We start from the raw sequence: 14,558 nt of genomic DNA, 5'->3' as shown, positions 1-14,558 counted from the left end.
AAAGAGGAAGTCAAATTGTCCCTGTTTGCAAATGACATGATTGCATATTTAGAAAACCCCATCATCTCAGCCCAAAATCTCCTTAAGCTGATAAGCAACTTCAGAAAAGACTTAGGATACAAAATCAGTGTGCAGAAATCACAAGCATTCTTATACTCCAATAACAGACGGAGAGCCAAATCATGACTGAACTCCCATTCACAATTGCTTCAAAGAGAATAAAATACCTAGGAATCCAACTTACAAGGGATGTGAAGGACCTCTTCAAGGAGAACTACAAACCACTGCTCAATGAAATAAAAGAGGATACAAACAAATGGAAGAACATTCCATGCTCATGGATAGGAAGAATCAATATCATGAAAATGGCCCAAGGTAATTTATAGATTCAATGCCATCCCCATCAAGCTACCAATGACTTTCTTCACAGAATTGGAAAAAACTACTTTAAAATTCATATGGAACTAAAAAAGAGCCCGCATTGCCAAGTTAATCCTAAGGCAAGAGAACACAGCTAGAGGCATCATGCTACCTGACTTCAAACTATACTACAAGGCTACAGTAACTAAACAGCGTGGTACTGGTACCAAAACAGAGATATAGACCAATGGAACAGAAGAGAGCCCTCAGAAATAATGCCACATATCTACAACTATCTAATCTTTAACAAACCTGACAAAAACAAGAAATGGAGAAAGGATTCCCTATTTAATAAATGGTGCTGGGAAAACTGGCTAGCCATTTGTAGAAAGCTGAAACTGGATACCTTCCTTACACCTTATACAAAAATTAATTCAAGATGGATTAAAGACTTACATATTAGACCTAAAACCATAAAAACTCTAGAAGAAAACCTAGGCAATACCATTCAGGACATAAGCATGGGCAAGGACTTCATTACTAAAACACCAAAAGCAATGGCAACAAAAGCCAAAGTTGAGAAATGGGATCTAATCAAACTAAAGAGCTTCTGCACAGCAAAAGAAACTACCATCAGAGTGAACAGGCAACCTACAGAATGAGAGAAAATTTTTGCAATCTACTCATCTGACAAAGGGCTAATATACAGAATCTACAAAGAACACAAACACATTTACAAGAAAAAAACAAACAACCCCATCAACAAGTGGGTGAAGAATATGAACAGACACTTCGCAAAAGACATTTATGCAGCCAAAAGACACAAGAAAAAATGCTCATCGTCACTGGCCATCAGAGAAATGCAAATCAAAACCACAATGAGATACCATCTCACACCAGTTAGAATGGCCATCATTAAAAAATCAGGAAACAACAGGTGCTGGAGAGGATGTGGAGAAATAGGAACACTTTTACACTGTTGGTGGGACTGTAAACTAGTTCAACCATTGTGGAAGTCAGTGTGGTGATTCCTCAGGGATTTAGAACTACAAATACCATTTGACCCAGCGATCCTGTTACTGGGTATATACCCAAAGGATTATAAATCATGCTGCTATAAAGACACATGCACATGTATGTTTATTGCGGCACTATTCACAATAGCAAAGACTTGGAACCAACCCGAATGTCCATCCATGATAGACTGGATTAAGAAAATGTGGCACATATATACCATGGAATACTATGCAGCCATAAAAAAGGATGAGTTCATGTCCTTTGTAGGGACATGGATGAAGCTGGAAACCATCATTCTGAGCAAACTATCACAAAGACAAAAAACCAAACACCGCATGTTCTCACTCATAGGTGGGAACTGAACAATGAGAACACTTGGCCACAGGAAGGGGAACATCACACACCAGGGCCTGTTGTGCGGTGCGGGGAGGGTGGAGGGATAGCATTAAGAGATATACCTAATGTAAATGATGAGTTAATGGGTGCAGCACACCAACATGGCACATGTATACATATGTAACAAACCTGCACGTTGTGCACATGTACCCTAAAACTTAAAGTATAATAACAAAAAAAAAAGTCGGGAAACAACAGATGCTGGAGAGGATGTGGAGAAATAGGAACGCTTTTACACTGTTGGTGGGATGTAAATTAGTTCAACCATTGTGGAAGACAATGTGGCAATTCCTCAAGGATCTAGATCCAGAAATACCATTTGACCCAGCAATCCCATTACTGGGTATACACCCAAAGAATTATAAATCATTCTACTATAAAGACACATGCACATGTATGTTTACTGAAGCACTATTCACAATAGCAAATACTTGGAACCAACCCAAATGCCCATCAATGATGGACTGGATAAAGAAAATATGGCACATATACACCATGGAATACTATGGAGCCATAACAAAGGATGAGTTCACGTCCTTTGCAGGGACATGGATGAAGCTGGAAACCATCATTCTCAGCAAACTAACCCAGGAACAGAAAACCAAACACCACATGTTCTCACTTATAAGTGGGAGTTGAATAACGAGAACACATGGACACAGGGAGGAGAACATCACACACCAGAGGCTGTCAGGGGTGGGGGGCTAGGGGAGAGACAGCATTCGGAGAAATACCTAATGTAGATGACAGGTCGATGGGTGCAGCAAACCAACATGGCACATGCATATCTATGTAACAAACCTCTGCATTCTGCACATGTATCCCAGAAATTAAAGTATAATAATAATAAAAAAAAGAAAATCCAACTCATCTTTCTGGTGGGACTGTAAACTAGTTCAACCATTGCGGAAGAGAGTGTGGCGATTCCTCAAGGATCTAGAACTAGAAATACCACTAGACCTAGCCATCCCATTACTGGGTATATACCCAAAGGGTTGTAAATCATGCTGCTGTAAAGACACATGCACACGTATGTTTATTGTGGCACTATTTACAATAGCAAAGACTTGGAACCAACCCAAATGTCCATCAATGATAGACTGGATTAAGAAAATGTGGCACATATACACCATGGAATACCATGCAGCCATAAAAAAGGATGAGTTCATGTCCTTTGTAGGGACATGGATGAAGCTGGAAACCATCATTCTGAGCAAACTATCACAAGGACAAAAAACCAAACACCACATGTTCTCACTCATAGGTGGGAATTGAACAATGAGAACACTTGGACACAGGAAGGGGAACATCACACACCAGGGCCTGTTGTGGGGCGGGGGGAGAGGGGAGGGACAGCATTAGGAGATATACCTAATGTAAATGACGAGTTAATGGGTGCAGCACGCCAACATGGCATACGTATATATATGTAACAAACCTGCACGTTGTACACATGTACCCTAGAACTTAAAGTATATATACAAAATATCCAACTTATCTTTCGAGGTCAAGTTGAAATGTTACCTTCTCTATGAAGTGCCTGTTAAGTTTTGTAGTCAATCTAGTGTGGCAGAGAAAGCAAGGACTCTGACATCAGGAAGACCTGAGTTTGAATCCCATCTCTTTCATTTATCAGGTCTGAGAGCTTAGCTATTTTCTTAATATCTTTGAAGCTCCACCTATTGATTTGTAGAATGAAAGTGATTTATACTGCAGGTACCTATTATTATCATGATGTGTTTTGCTTCTTCTTCTTCTTCTTCTTCTTTTTTTTCTGTTGCCCAGGCTGGAGTACAGTGAACAATCTCGGCTCACTGCAACCTCCAACTTCCGGGTTCAAGCGATTCTCCTCCCTCAGCCTCCCGAGTAGCTGGGACTACAGGTGACCACCATCACACCTGGCTGGTAGAGATGGAGTTTCATCATGTTTCTCAGGCCAGTCTCAAACCCCTGGCCTCAAGCAATCCACCCACCTTGGCTTCCCAAAGTGCTGGAATTGCAGGCGTGCATTGCTTCTTTCACAGAATATTGTATAGCACTTTCTACATTTGTCTTTTAATACGGTATGTGTGCATCTCTCTTTCTCCTCCACTGAATCACAGCACTGGGTTGTCATTATTGCATTTCCACAGTGCCCTGCACGGACCTCAAACTTTGGCACTCAGTGGACATTTACTAAGTGTGTGTTCAAATTGTCTGCTTCGCATTAATGAAACTGACAGTCATTTGTTTAGCTAATAACTCATGGGAGAGACAGATTTGAAAACTTTGTCAATTCATACCTGTACTTCTTTTCATTCCTCATTTTTAGATTTTTATTCACGATTTAGATTTTGACCCCTTAAATTATAACATAGTGGTAATAACTTATTACTTGTGTGTGTGTGTGTGTGTGTGTGTGTGTATTTAAATTTTATTGTAGTTATGTAGTGTTTCCTATTAGCCAGGAAGAAGTCTAAGTCCTTCACATATATTTCATATGTAATTCTCACAACCAACCTGGGAGGTAGATACCACCCTAATCCCCACTTTACAGATGAAGGAACTGAGGCTTGGCAGGATGCAGGTTAAGTGATTTGACTAAAGTCTTGCAGCTGGCAAATGGTGAGCCTGGAGCCAAACCCAGGAAGTCTGGCTCTGGAGAAGAAGATTCTTACCACTAGCGAGTAATGCCTTTGTCATATTATCACCAGATAAAGCAGAAAGCAAAAAGTAAATGGAAATGATCTAATTGGTTACTGTTTCACACACACAAAACAACCTAGTTCAACTGATGTTCTGGTTAGCTAGACCCCCAGGTGCCCATATGTGAGCTTATGTGAGAATAAAAATGACGGACAGAGGTTTTGCATAAAAATGACTGACAGAGTTTTTGCCCACCCAGCTGCTTCTGTGGCCTCTGGCAGATAGTGCTGGGTCTTCTGAAGACCCCTTCTCACCTATCCTGTAGATCTAGATGTAACTTGCCAAGAAAAGCAGTTGTAGGACACAAAGGTGTGCAGCACCAGGGGGACACTCCGGGCAGAGATCCAGATCCCTACAGAAGCAAAAGTCTCCAGGAGTGGAGGAAGAGTCTGCCACAAACTCCTAGCTCAGTCATTGACAACCAAGATGGCTTGGTCCTGAAAATGACTCAAAACTCAGAGCTGAAAATTTTTGTAGGATTCATGGAGTTGATAGCAGCAACCTCAGGCTTGAAGAGCACACGGCCATTCTATGGCTGTGAAAACCACCCATGCTCATTCCTGTGCTCCAGGATCTCCAGACATACCCACTGGCAGTATGCTGCTACTTCTGTTCCAGACTCAAAGACCATAGGATGCCATTTCCATATTGGAATCTATGGTTGTGCTTCTCAAATGAATGTGCAGACAAATAACCTGGGAGTCTTGTTAAAATGTAGATTCTGACCCAGTAGGTTTGGGGTTGCCTGAAATTCTGCATTTTTAGAAATAGAGATGGGGTCTTGCTATGTTGCCCAGGCTGGTCTTAAACTCTTGGGCTCCAGGATTTTCCTACCTCAGCCTTTCAAAATGTTGGGATTACAGGCACGAGCCACGGAGCCTGGCCAGATTCTGCATTTCTAACAAGCTCCTGGGTGATATTGATGCTGCTGCTCCAGGGATTACACTCTGAGTTGCAAGAGCCCACGGATACTAGCCTGTAATGGGCTAAGGTGCACTGCAAATCTTTAAAAAGAGTCTGTAATACACAACATTTCCAGGATTTATTTGCCCAAGGGACCCATTTTAGTAGAACATTTATTAAAATCTCTATTAGTTAATTAAGATTAAGGTTTAATTTTGAGTAACATAAAATTCAGAATAGCTGACATTTTTTCCTTTATTACACATAAAAGAAATCTAGATAGTCTAGGGTTGGCCATGGCCCCAGACAGCCTCAGGAACCCTGTCTCCTTCTGTTGCATTGTTCTACCCTCCACAGCTTGTAGCTTCCACGTCCATGTCCAAGATGGCTGCTCCAGTTCCAGCCATTACAAACGCGTAACACCGGCAAGAACAAGGAAGGACAGCACTCTCCTTTCCAATGACACTTCCAAGGAGTTGCACACATTACCTATGCTTTCATATCATTGTCCAGAACTTCATCACATGGCACAGGTGCAAGGAAGACTGGCCAGTGTGGTCTGCATTCTGAGTACCCATATCCACATCCAAAAATCGAGGGCACCAGTACCGAGAAAGGGAGGGGAGTGTATATTCCCCTTACACAGTCTCTTAAAGAACTAGTAAAAATAGGGAAAGAAGTGATGCTCTAGTCTGACCCCTTCATTTTGCACAACTGTTTGGCAAGTGTCCAGCATAAGCATCTGTGTCTCTTGGCTGCCTTTCCACATCTTGCTCAATTACTCCATGGTTCCTCTTCAGATGATATCCTTCCTATCCCTGGTGGCAGAGAGGAGACCCTAGGAAGTCCCTGTCTTGGCTGCTTGAGAGCTGTAGCCCTGTTGGGAGCATCTGATTGATAGACTACTCTGCCTAGCTCCCACTGGGCTCAGAGAATGCATTAGTGTCACAAAAGAGAGGCAAGAGCACTGGAGAATAAAACCATGGTCCATTATTTTGCCATGTGACACATCTGTACAGCCATCAAAACGTCATAATATGTATGCAGTTTTATAGTGAACCCAGTCTTTGTGATAGCATTTCTGCAAGTTTCTCAATTCTGCATCTTTGCTTCACTGTCTTTGAATATCAGTGACCTGCCATGGGAGGAAGGTAGGCTCATTCTCCAACACTGAATCATTGTACAAAGTCCGTTATGACTTAGTGCTGAGATTGCTTGCTAAATAAGAAAAGAATAGAATGGAATCTGGGAAAAGGCAGATTAAACATTTGTTGACTGCCCACTATGTGCCACGTATGAGGCTTGGTGTTCATATACTTATCTTTTCATGCTAATTACAATTTATGACACAGTCTGGTAATGACCAAGCTGGGAGTTCAACCAGGTATCTATGCCTCTAAAATCCATCTCTTTTTATCAAAACAGAAAACAGGAGCAGCCTTCTGTGCAGCTCACTCTCTGTCTCCCTGATCTAGCCTTCCCCCCACCACATTCTTTCACACATTGACTTTGTGTTCATCTTTTCCCAGTAATTAGTAAATTATAATCCTCGCATCTCAAATTCTTGACATTCATTTGCTGTTTCCCAGTAATTCGTTCCATTTGGTATTTGCCTTGAAAAAGGATCCAAAGTGCTGGCTAATGCCGCACGCACTCCCTTGCCTGGATGCAGCCCTCCACCTCATTTATCACATTGAGCCGCTGGTCCTGAAGTCTGACAGGCAATTCAGACTTTCTGAATGCAATTCAGGCATTGATTTTAATCTATAAAGCTTTCGTATCTGGGTCCTGGCTGCCATGGAAATGAAATAGCTTCTTGGATACTTTTCCACATGCTGCTGCTAACTATTCTGATATGCAGGGTTTTGAGAGACATTTCTGTATTTCTGATGTACAAATGTCCAATATGAATAGCCTCGTAACTTTAACCGTCATTGTTAAACGGAATGGAAATCCCAAACAAGGACAAATACGTGGCGCACACTTACACTTATGGCCCTAGGCAATGAATTTATTGATAACAATATCAGGCTAAAAACAAATTTAAAAATACAGACCACAAGGTGGCAAACACATTTGGTTTTCAAACAGGAAATCTCGAAGCCCAGGAGGACACTGGGTACCAGGAAACCAGTGGAGAAGCACGATGTTTAGACTTTGGTGTGTAATCTGATTTTCTCTCACCCACACAGGGGAAGTTGGTGGCAAGGAAATGATTCTAAGATGTATGCTTTGTCAAGGTGGGGGCAGGAAGAATGAAAACTTGGTGCTTACACTAAAAGTATGGTGGCAGGAAATGAGCTATCATTTCAAGCCATGGAAAGACATAGGGAAACTTAAATGCGCATGACTAAGTGAAAGAAGCCAATCCAGTAAGGGTCCATACTGCATGATTCCAACTGTAGAATCTCCTGGAAAAGGCAAAACTGTGGAGACAATGAAAACATCAATGGAGGTCAGAGGTCAGGAGAAGAGAGGGTTAAATAGGCAGACCAGAGAGGATTTTAAGAGCAGTGGAAGAAGATATTCTGTATGATATTACGATGGAGGATACATGTTATCATGTATTTGTCCAAACTGTGGAATGGACAACAGTAAGAATGAACCCAAGTGTAAACTGTGGACTTTGGATGATAACGATGTGACGATGTAACACATGCACTGCTCTGGTGGGGAGTGCTGGTCATGGGGGAGGTTGTGCCTGTGTTGGGGCAGGGAGTATATAGGAAAGAAGTCTCTGTACCTTCCTCGCAATTTTACTGTGAACCTAAAACTGCTCTAAAAAAAAAAAAAAAAAAAACGGGAAAAAACAAAAGTGCAGTGGCAGGCAGTGTGCCCAGGGAATATGACACCACCTTTGTTCCAGTCGGCCCTAGAGGCTGGGAAATGGGGGAGGATGATGGGAACTGTAAAGGGGATTTAAACGCTTCCACCACAGTTCTGCTTTCATTCGCTTCCCCAGAAGGTTCTGGCTGGCTGCCCTTACTGCTCACGTGGCTTTCATTCCAAAACGCAATTCCTCACTTCAGCTTTTTAAATTCTGATGACATTGGCATTAGCAAAGAATGTGACAAAGCAGTTGATATGTTGACATATATCCCTAAAAGGATAGAGTTTTAATTAAAAAAATTAAGAATGTGTCCAAAAGACAGAAACTTAAGTAAAAGTAGAAATAGGAAAAGATGACTCTGAGGCATTTTCAAGTAGCAAATCATGGTTGAATCCACTCATGGAGCTTTATTTTGCCATGGAAGAAGGCTGTTAGACCATGACTTATCATGTAGAGAGAGCTGGGTGAAACACAGGTTTAACTGAGTCCCTGAAACAGAACTTCACATAAAATGTTCAGTGGCACATACAAGTTAGGAGGCGGATGCCAGTCTCTGCTCTAATGAGCAGTGAAGCATAAACTCAACTACAATTTTTCAGGAGTTTCCCACTGTCCTTTTCCACTTATCCAGCTCTGTTTAGAAAGTGAAAATTCTTCCAACACTAAGAAATACAAGTTTAATATCACAAGTATACTTTTTAGGGTCTGGTTTCAGCAAAGCCCAGCCAGGCCAGGAGATGAAGCTGCCATCAGCTGGCGTCAGGTCAATGCACACATAAATTTTTTCCAAACTAAAAACTGTGGTTGTCTGTGTGATATCAAAACAACTGTACGATTAAGTCAGTGCCATCAAGAATCCCTCATGGTAGTTGCTTGGGATATAAACAGAGACTGACCACGTTTTTCGTTTTCAAATGTGAATTGGGTGGCCTTAGGTGTGTTAACTAGGAGCGACCAGTAGGCAGGAAAGGTAAGCTACCTTTACATTTTGACAGTTCCAAGCAACAACCAACATCCTTGGCTCTTAGGCGGCTTTGGTGCCTGTCGTCCCTGCCACAGGGCCTCCCTAAGCTCAAGTCCTCCCCATTGTCAGGTCAGCACAGTGGGCACTTGCCCATGCTCACCAGCACTTTATAAGATCAAGTTTGTAAAAAGCCCCCTTCAACCCCACCATCGTGGATTGCTCACAAGCATCCTGGGATATACTCAGCAGTGATGAGGCATTGTCCCGGCCCTTCAGGGGCTCCCGGTGATACTGTTCTCTCAAGCCAACTGCCTTATTATCAGGAATGGCAAAACACGGTATATAATATTGGGGCTCCTACCTGTTTCCTCCCAGGAAAAATCTCTGTGCTCCAATTCCCATCCAGATTCTTGGATGTAACAGACACCAACTGAAGCTCGCAGTGATTTTTCCTTCTCTGAGAACAGCAAGGACTCAGGGAGATGAAACTCCAGGGCTGTGTCTGTTTTACACGGCCCTGTTACATGCGTGTCTGACAGATCCAGAGGAGAATGAACCCAAGGTGGATTGATCAGGACCCCACCTCTCTATCCACAATCGATCACCCCAGGAGTAGGTAACAATGTTAGCTATTTGCCTACAACTAGCAATTGCCTTTTAAAATGGTCAGAAAGTTAAACTGGGACATCTGACCTGGGGAGGCCAGGCTCATTAGATTATTTCCACAGAGTTGGAACTAAAAGAAGAGGAGCATCTCCCCTCTGGAGGTAGAAGCCACCGGGCATAAGACTTTAGCCCTGTGAACAATCCTGTTCCCCGATGGGTTGAATGCTGGTCCCGATTCAAGGTAGGGATGCCTCTGCTCTTCAGAGAGAAGTAGAGATGAGAGACAGAGACAGCCCTGGGGACATTTGATCACTGGGTCAGAGCTGCCCCTTCCCCGCTTTGTTGGCAGTTATATGAGGCACCCCCTTATTCCTCCAATAAATTCTCTTTTTGCCTGAGCTAATTAGCATTGGGTTTCTATTGCTTGCAGGCAAAGTGACACATTGACAAATTTTCTTGCCCTGACAGCTGGCCTGTCCCATAATTAGATGACCCTTCCTGTGTTTTTTGGCTCAAATCATCATCCATGTGTCCCTCTTTCCTAAAGCCTGCCTCTGAGTCACAGCCTGGTCCATGAACCACCCAGGTGCTCAAGATTTCTGGAGAACACCACTCGCTTGTGACACTCAGCTCACCATGGAATTCTTCTCCTCTACTATGGGCCACATTCTTACCTTCTGTCTGTGATTAGAATTCTGGACCTCAGCTCAATACCTTTCCATCCTTCCATTACATCCTTTCTCTGTGATTGCTTGGAATTTCTGGCAGATGATGGTGCAAAATTGGCAGATGTTCCCCTTCTTCCATCCAGGACTGTGAACTTCCCTGTCCCCAGGAATTTTAAGTAGTAGCCTTTCTTCCTCCTTTCCCTTTCCCCTTTTAGCATTAGACCCAAAGCCATGGACAATTAAAAATTATCTCCCCTTTCTAGAAATCTGAGAGACTCCTGCTTTAAGGCCTTATTTTGAAACATTTGACATTGATTTCGATAGACATTAAGAGATCTTATTTCTGAAAACTATATATAGAGGCCCTTGACATTCTCAGATTTAATTCTCATCATCTCCCCATGTAGCAGATATATTTAGGCTGTGGAGCATTTGAATTTCTTTTTGGCTGGGCTCAGTGGTTCATGCCTGTAATCCCAATACGTTGAGAGGCTAAGGTGGGAAGATTGCCTGAAGCCAGGAGTTCGAGACCAGCCTGGGCAGCGTAGCAAGACCCTGTATCTACAGAAATAAAAAATAAGAATAAGTAGCCAGTAGTGTACCTGTAGTCCCAGCTATTTGGGAAGCTGAGGCAAGAGGATTGCTTAAGCCCAGGAGTTCCAAGTTGCAGTGAGCTATGATTGTGACACAGCATTCCAGACTGAGTGACACAGTGAGACCCTGTCTTAAAATAAATAAATAAATAAATAAATAAATAAATAAATAAATAATTTCTTTCTTATGATTGTAGACAAAAACCACTTTCTTCTGTAGAAGCCAAAAAGTGCTGATATTCACTCTTCCAGCCTTGCTTGCTACTAAAGCCTGTGCACCCAGAGTAGGCTTGGCCCATCAGATGCACACATCTGGGGCTTAGAACCTGAAGCTAATTAGGCAAAGAAGGAGGAATCATGGATTATCCATCTGTTAGTGCCAGCAAAAGTGGCAACACCAGCCAGTCTGTGGGGCAGTCATGGTCACGGTGCCCACCATGGTGGACCAGTGGGGTTCAATGCCCACTGGCAGAGGCATTCAGTGTCTGAATAGGACAACTGTGACATTGATCTTGGCTGTGGTCTAGCTGCCCAGGCCCACTTTTTGCCTGTCACTGTCTATATCTGGTTCTCCAACCTCCCCCCAGGGATTCTGTATGTCTCCAGTGTCCTTTCAACACATCACTTTTTTATTTAAGTTGCTCACAGCAAGAAACTGAATGGTCCACCCTCATAGGGTTGACTATAGGCAGTCATTTATTTTTTCCTTGTGGTGCAAATTTGAAATATGTAGTCTGGAAGGCTGATATGTAAGAGCTGGTCACTTCACTAGTGAGACAGCCTAGCAGATCTCCAGTTCCGTGACTCAGTACAACTTTCGTTTTTCCTTGTGAGAAGATAAAAGATAATTGTTCCTTTCTGGGGGTGGGTATGAAGCATAGCTGTTCAATTGAAGCTGTGGGAGAAGTGCACAGAAAGGGAGACATAGTTCTTACCTGGAAAATAACTTTATAAATGACTTAAGTCCTGCGCATAAAATATCATCAAAGGTGTGACAGGATCATTTCCAGTTGGCTTTTTTCATTTTATGAGGGAAATTATATTCTGTAGTGATCGTGTGACTATTCGGTTTATCAGCTAAACCAGGGTAACATTGACAGTGAAAGGGGATGCTATATTAATAGCATTATTTATTTATTATTCTATTAGAAACGCTAAGATAACAGACATAATAATATCACCCTAAGTAGTAGAGTGGAGATGGGAGATTCTAGATGGTCTTGGAGTCCCTCAGACACTGAGCTATCTATGGTGGTGCCTGCCTCACAGCACTCTCTCCATGTTCCTCAATCACATTCCAATTCTTTCTCTTCAGGACCAGTGCTGGAGACTGACAGGTGTCAGTCTGCCTGCCCCTTGCCCACACTTCCCTATTCATGCAACTGGCAATCTATTCTAGATTTGCACACATTTCTACAGACGCGATTTCCATAGCAACAGCAGGACTCTATAAAAAAGGCACCTGAGCGATGCTCAAAGATAAATCACCCTCTTTCAGAGTCCTCCACTCTAGGGAATTACAGGCTACTGCCACTTAGAATTTCTTAGCTCCTTTTCACATATAGACATATGTACATTTCTAATCCCAGTTTACTGTCTTTCAGTTTAATTAATTATGAACATTTTAACCTCTTTTTTAGGCCAGAGATGCTTGCTGCGCAGCAGTGGTTCAGAAGTGTTTTAATGAACTAAGAAGGTAGGAGGAAAAGAAGTCTCATGTTAAGAGTTCCTACTATGCACCAGGCACTTTTACCTAAATTATCTCCTTTTCATAGAAACCCAGGCAGAACAAGGACACCTCTGCAGCACAGGCTGAGCTCATGCTAAATTGGCAAATGTTATGTACAACATCCCACTCCCATATCTCATCACCAAGGAAGCCAGAGAAAAAGAGGGTCTGCATGGGGGAAGGGATAGGAGTGGGAGGGGTGGGTGGCAGGATTGCCAGTTGGGGAGCTGGAAACACAGGGCTCAGGCTGGAGGTTCTGTTTCCAAATCATTCGTCTCATCAGAGCAGTGGGGAAGGAGGTGGGAATGAATGATATTGATTTATTTTCTTATCTGAGGAGAATGATGCCCTGAAAGCAAAGGGTATTAAGTAATTGGGCCTTGCTTCCTTGAACCTACCTGTCAGCCCCAATGAAGTCTCTCCTCCTTTATAAATTTCAAGAAATCTCTACACAGTGCTATGATTTAAAAAAAAAATAGCAATTGTTTAGCTCCCTACAAGAATCTTTCAATTTTCACAATTTCAGGGTCTTATTTGTTTGGTTGGTTTTTGTGCTTTGGAGCAGATATGAAAAAGATTTGTCTTACCTGTACTTGAAAATTCAATTCATTCATTTGTCGTTCATTCATTCATACAAGAAGTATTCCCTCGTCTCCCTTTTGGCCTAGTCATGGGGCTTTGGGCTGAGAAATGCACACAGTCATGGGCCTTACTGTCCTAAGCTTGTCATCTAATTCAAAGAAAGAAATTAACTAGTTCACTATACAATTATGTGATTAAAAGCTATATAAGGGCAATAAAAAAAGTACATGACAATATTAGGAATGCAAGGGGTGGCCCTTGTTCCCACATTGTCCCACTATTAAGATCTATCCATTTGAAAAACGCATATCTTAATGCGTAAGTCACCAACTCATAGCATAAATAAGGTCAATCAGATTGTTTTCCTCCAAATGGGTTCATGAGATCAGTGTGCTGAGGAAGTGGGAGGATTTGTGGAATCAATGAAGAGTAAAGGAATAATCTAGGAATATAGGACATCGATCGGTGGGCAAACCTGGTTAGGAGTTCCAAACACCCTCATTGGAGCAAGAAAGCAACAGGTGCCAGAGAAAGAGGGAGAGGGACACAGAATGAGAGGCTGAAAGCACAAGGAAATAGATCTGTCCTAAGGAGGACCTTACCCAACACTGCACACACCTAGACAAAGGGCGAATATAAGATATAGGGAATGACCTTTAATTCATTGATCATTGGTACCCAAGCTACTCAAAGCTAATTTTCAATAACTTCATGATTAATAACAGACACAAATGTTTGGCATTTTCTCTGAAACCAAGTGGCATCTTCTTATTAGAGATTTTCCAGATGGCTGTGTTTGATGCTGCCAACTATCCCAGATGGAGAGGGTTTCCTCACCTGCACCCAATCCGTACCTCTCTCCAGTTGTTTCCTGTCAAGCTTGGACTCCTGAATGAAATAACACTGGAAATGGCTGAGTTAAATGAACACTTGTTATTTCCAGTTATGACTTAATCTCTGATAATGATTTATATCTGGTTTTATCCTTAATCCCTTTCTGCTCATTTACCTTAGTGAATCAGATCAAATCATTTATAAACTCAATGTTTCTCTCCCATTTTCCTTTATTTTAGCCAGAGGCCTAAGCAAGAGCTAGGTATAAGAAGCCGGTCCCCAGAGTTGCTTTCCCCTGGGCTTCCACTTGGCTCTGCATATTCCTCTGGATAAAAACAACACCCAAAATGATAGCTCAGCCAATGCTGTTTTATCAGTCTAGAGGCAGAAG

The 14,558-nt window shown here is 42.3% G+C and overlaps 1 long non-coding RNA gene across 1 annotated transcript; it reads left to right on the top strand.

Moving 5' to 3' along the window:
* The first annotated feature begins 6,483 nt into the window (after window positions 1-6,483).
* LOC129480377 (uncharacterized) lies at window positions 6,484-14,558 on the top strand. The gene is made up of 3 exons (XR_008657022.1): window positions 6,484-6,512; window positions 12,663-12,718; window positions 14,109-14,558. It is a non-coding gene; the product is annotated as an uncharacterized lncRNA (long non-coding RNA).

The sequence above is a fragment of the Symphalangus syndactylus genome, chromosome 4 (genome assembly GCF_028878055.3).
Source record: "Symphalangus syndactylus isolate Jambi chromosome 4, NHGRI_mSymSyn1-v2.1_pri, whole genome shotgun sequence".
Taxonomy (NCBI): domain Eukaryota; kingdom Metazoa; phylum Chordata; class Mammalia; order Primates; family Hylobatidae; genus Symphalangus; species Symphalangus syndactylus.
The sequence above is the reverse complement of the archived record's forward strand: the minus strand, read 5'-3'. Positions and strand labels throughout refer to the sequence as shown.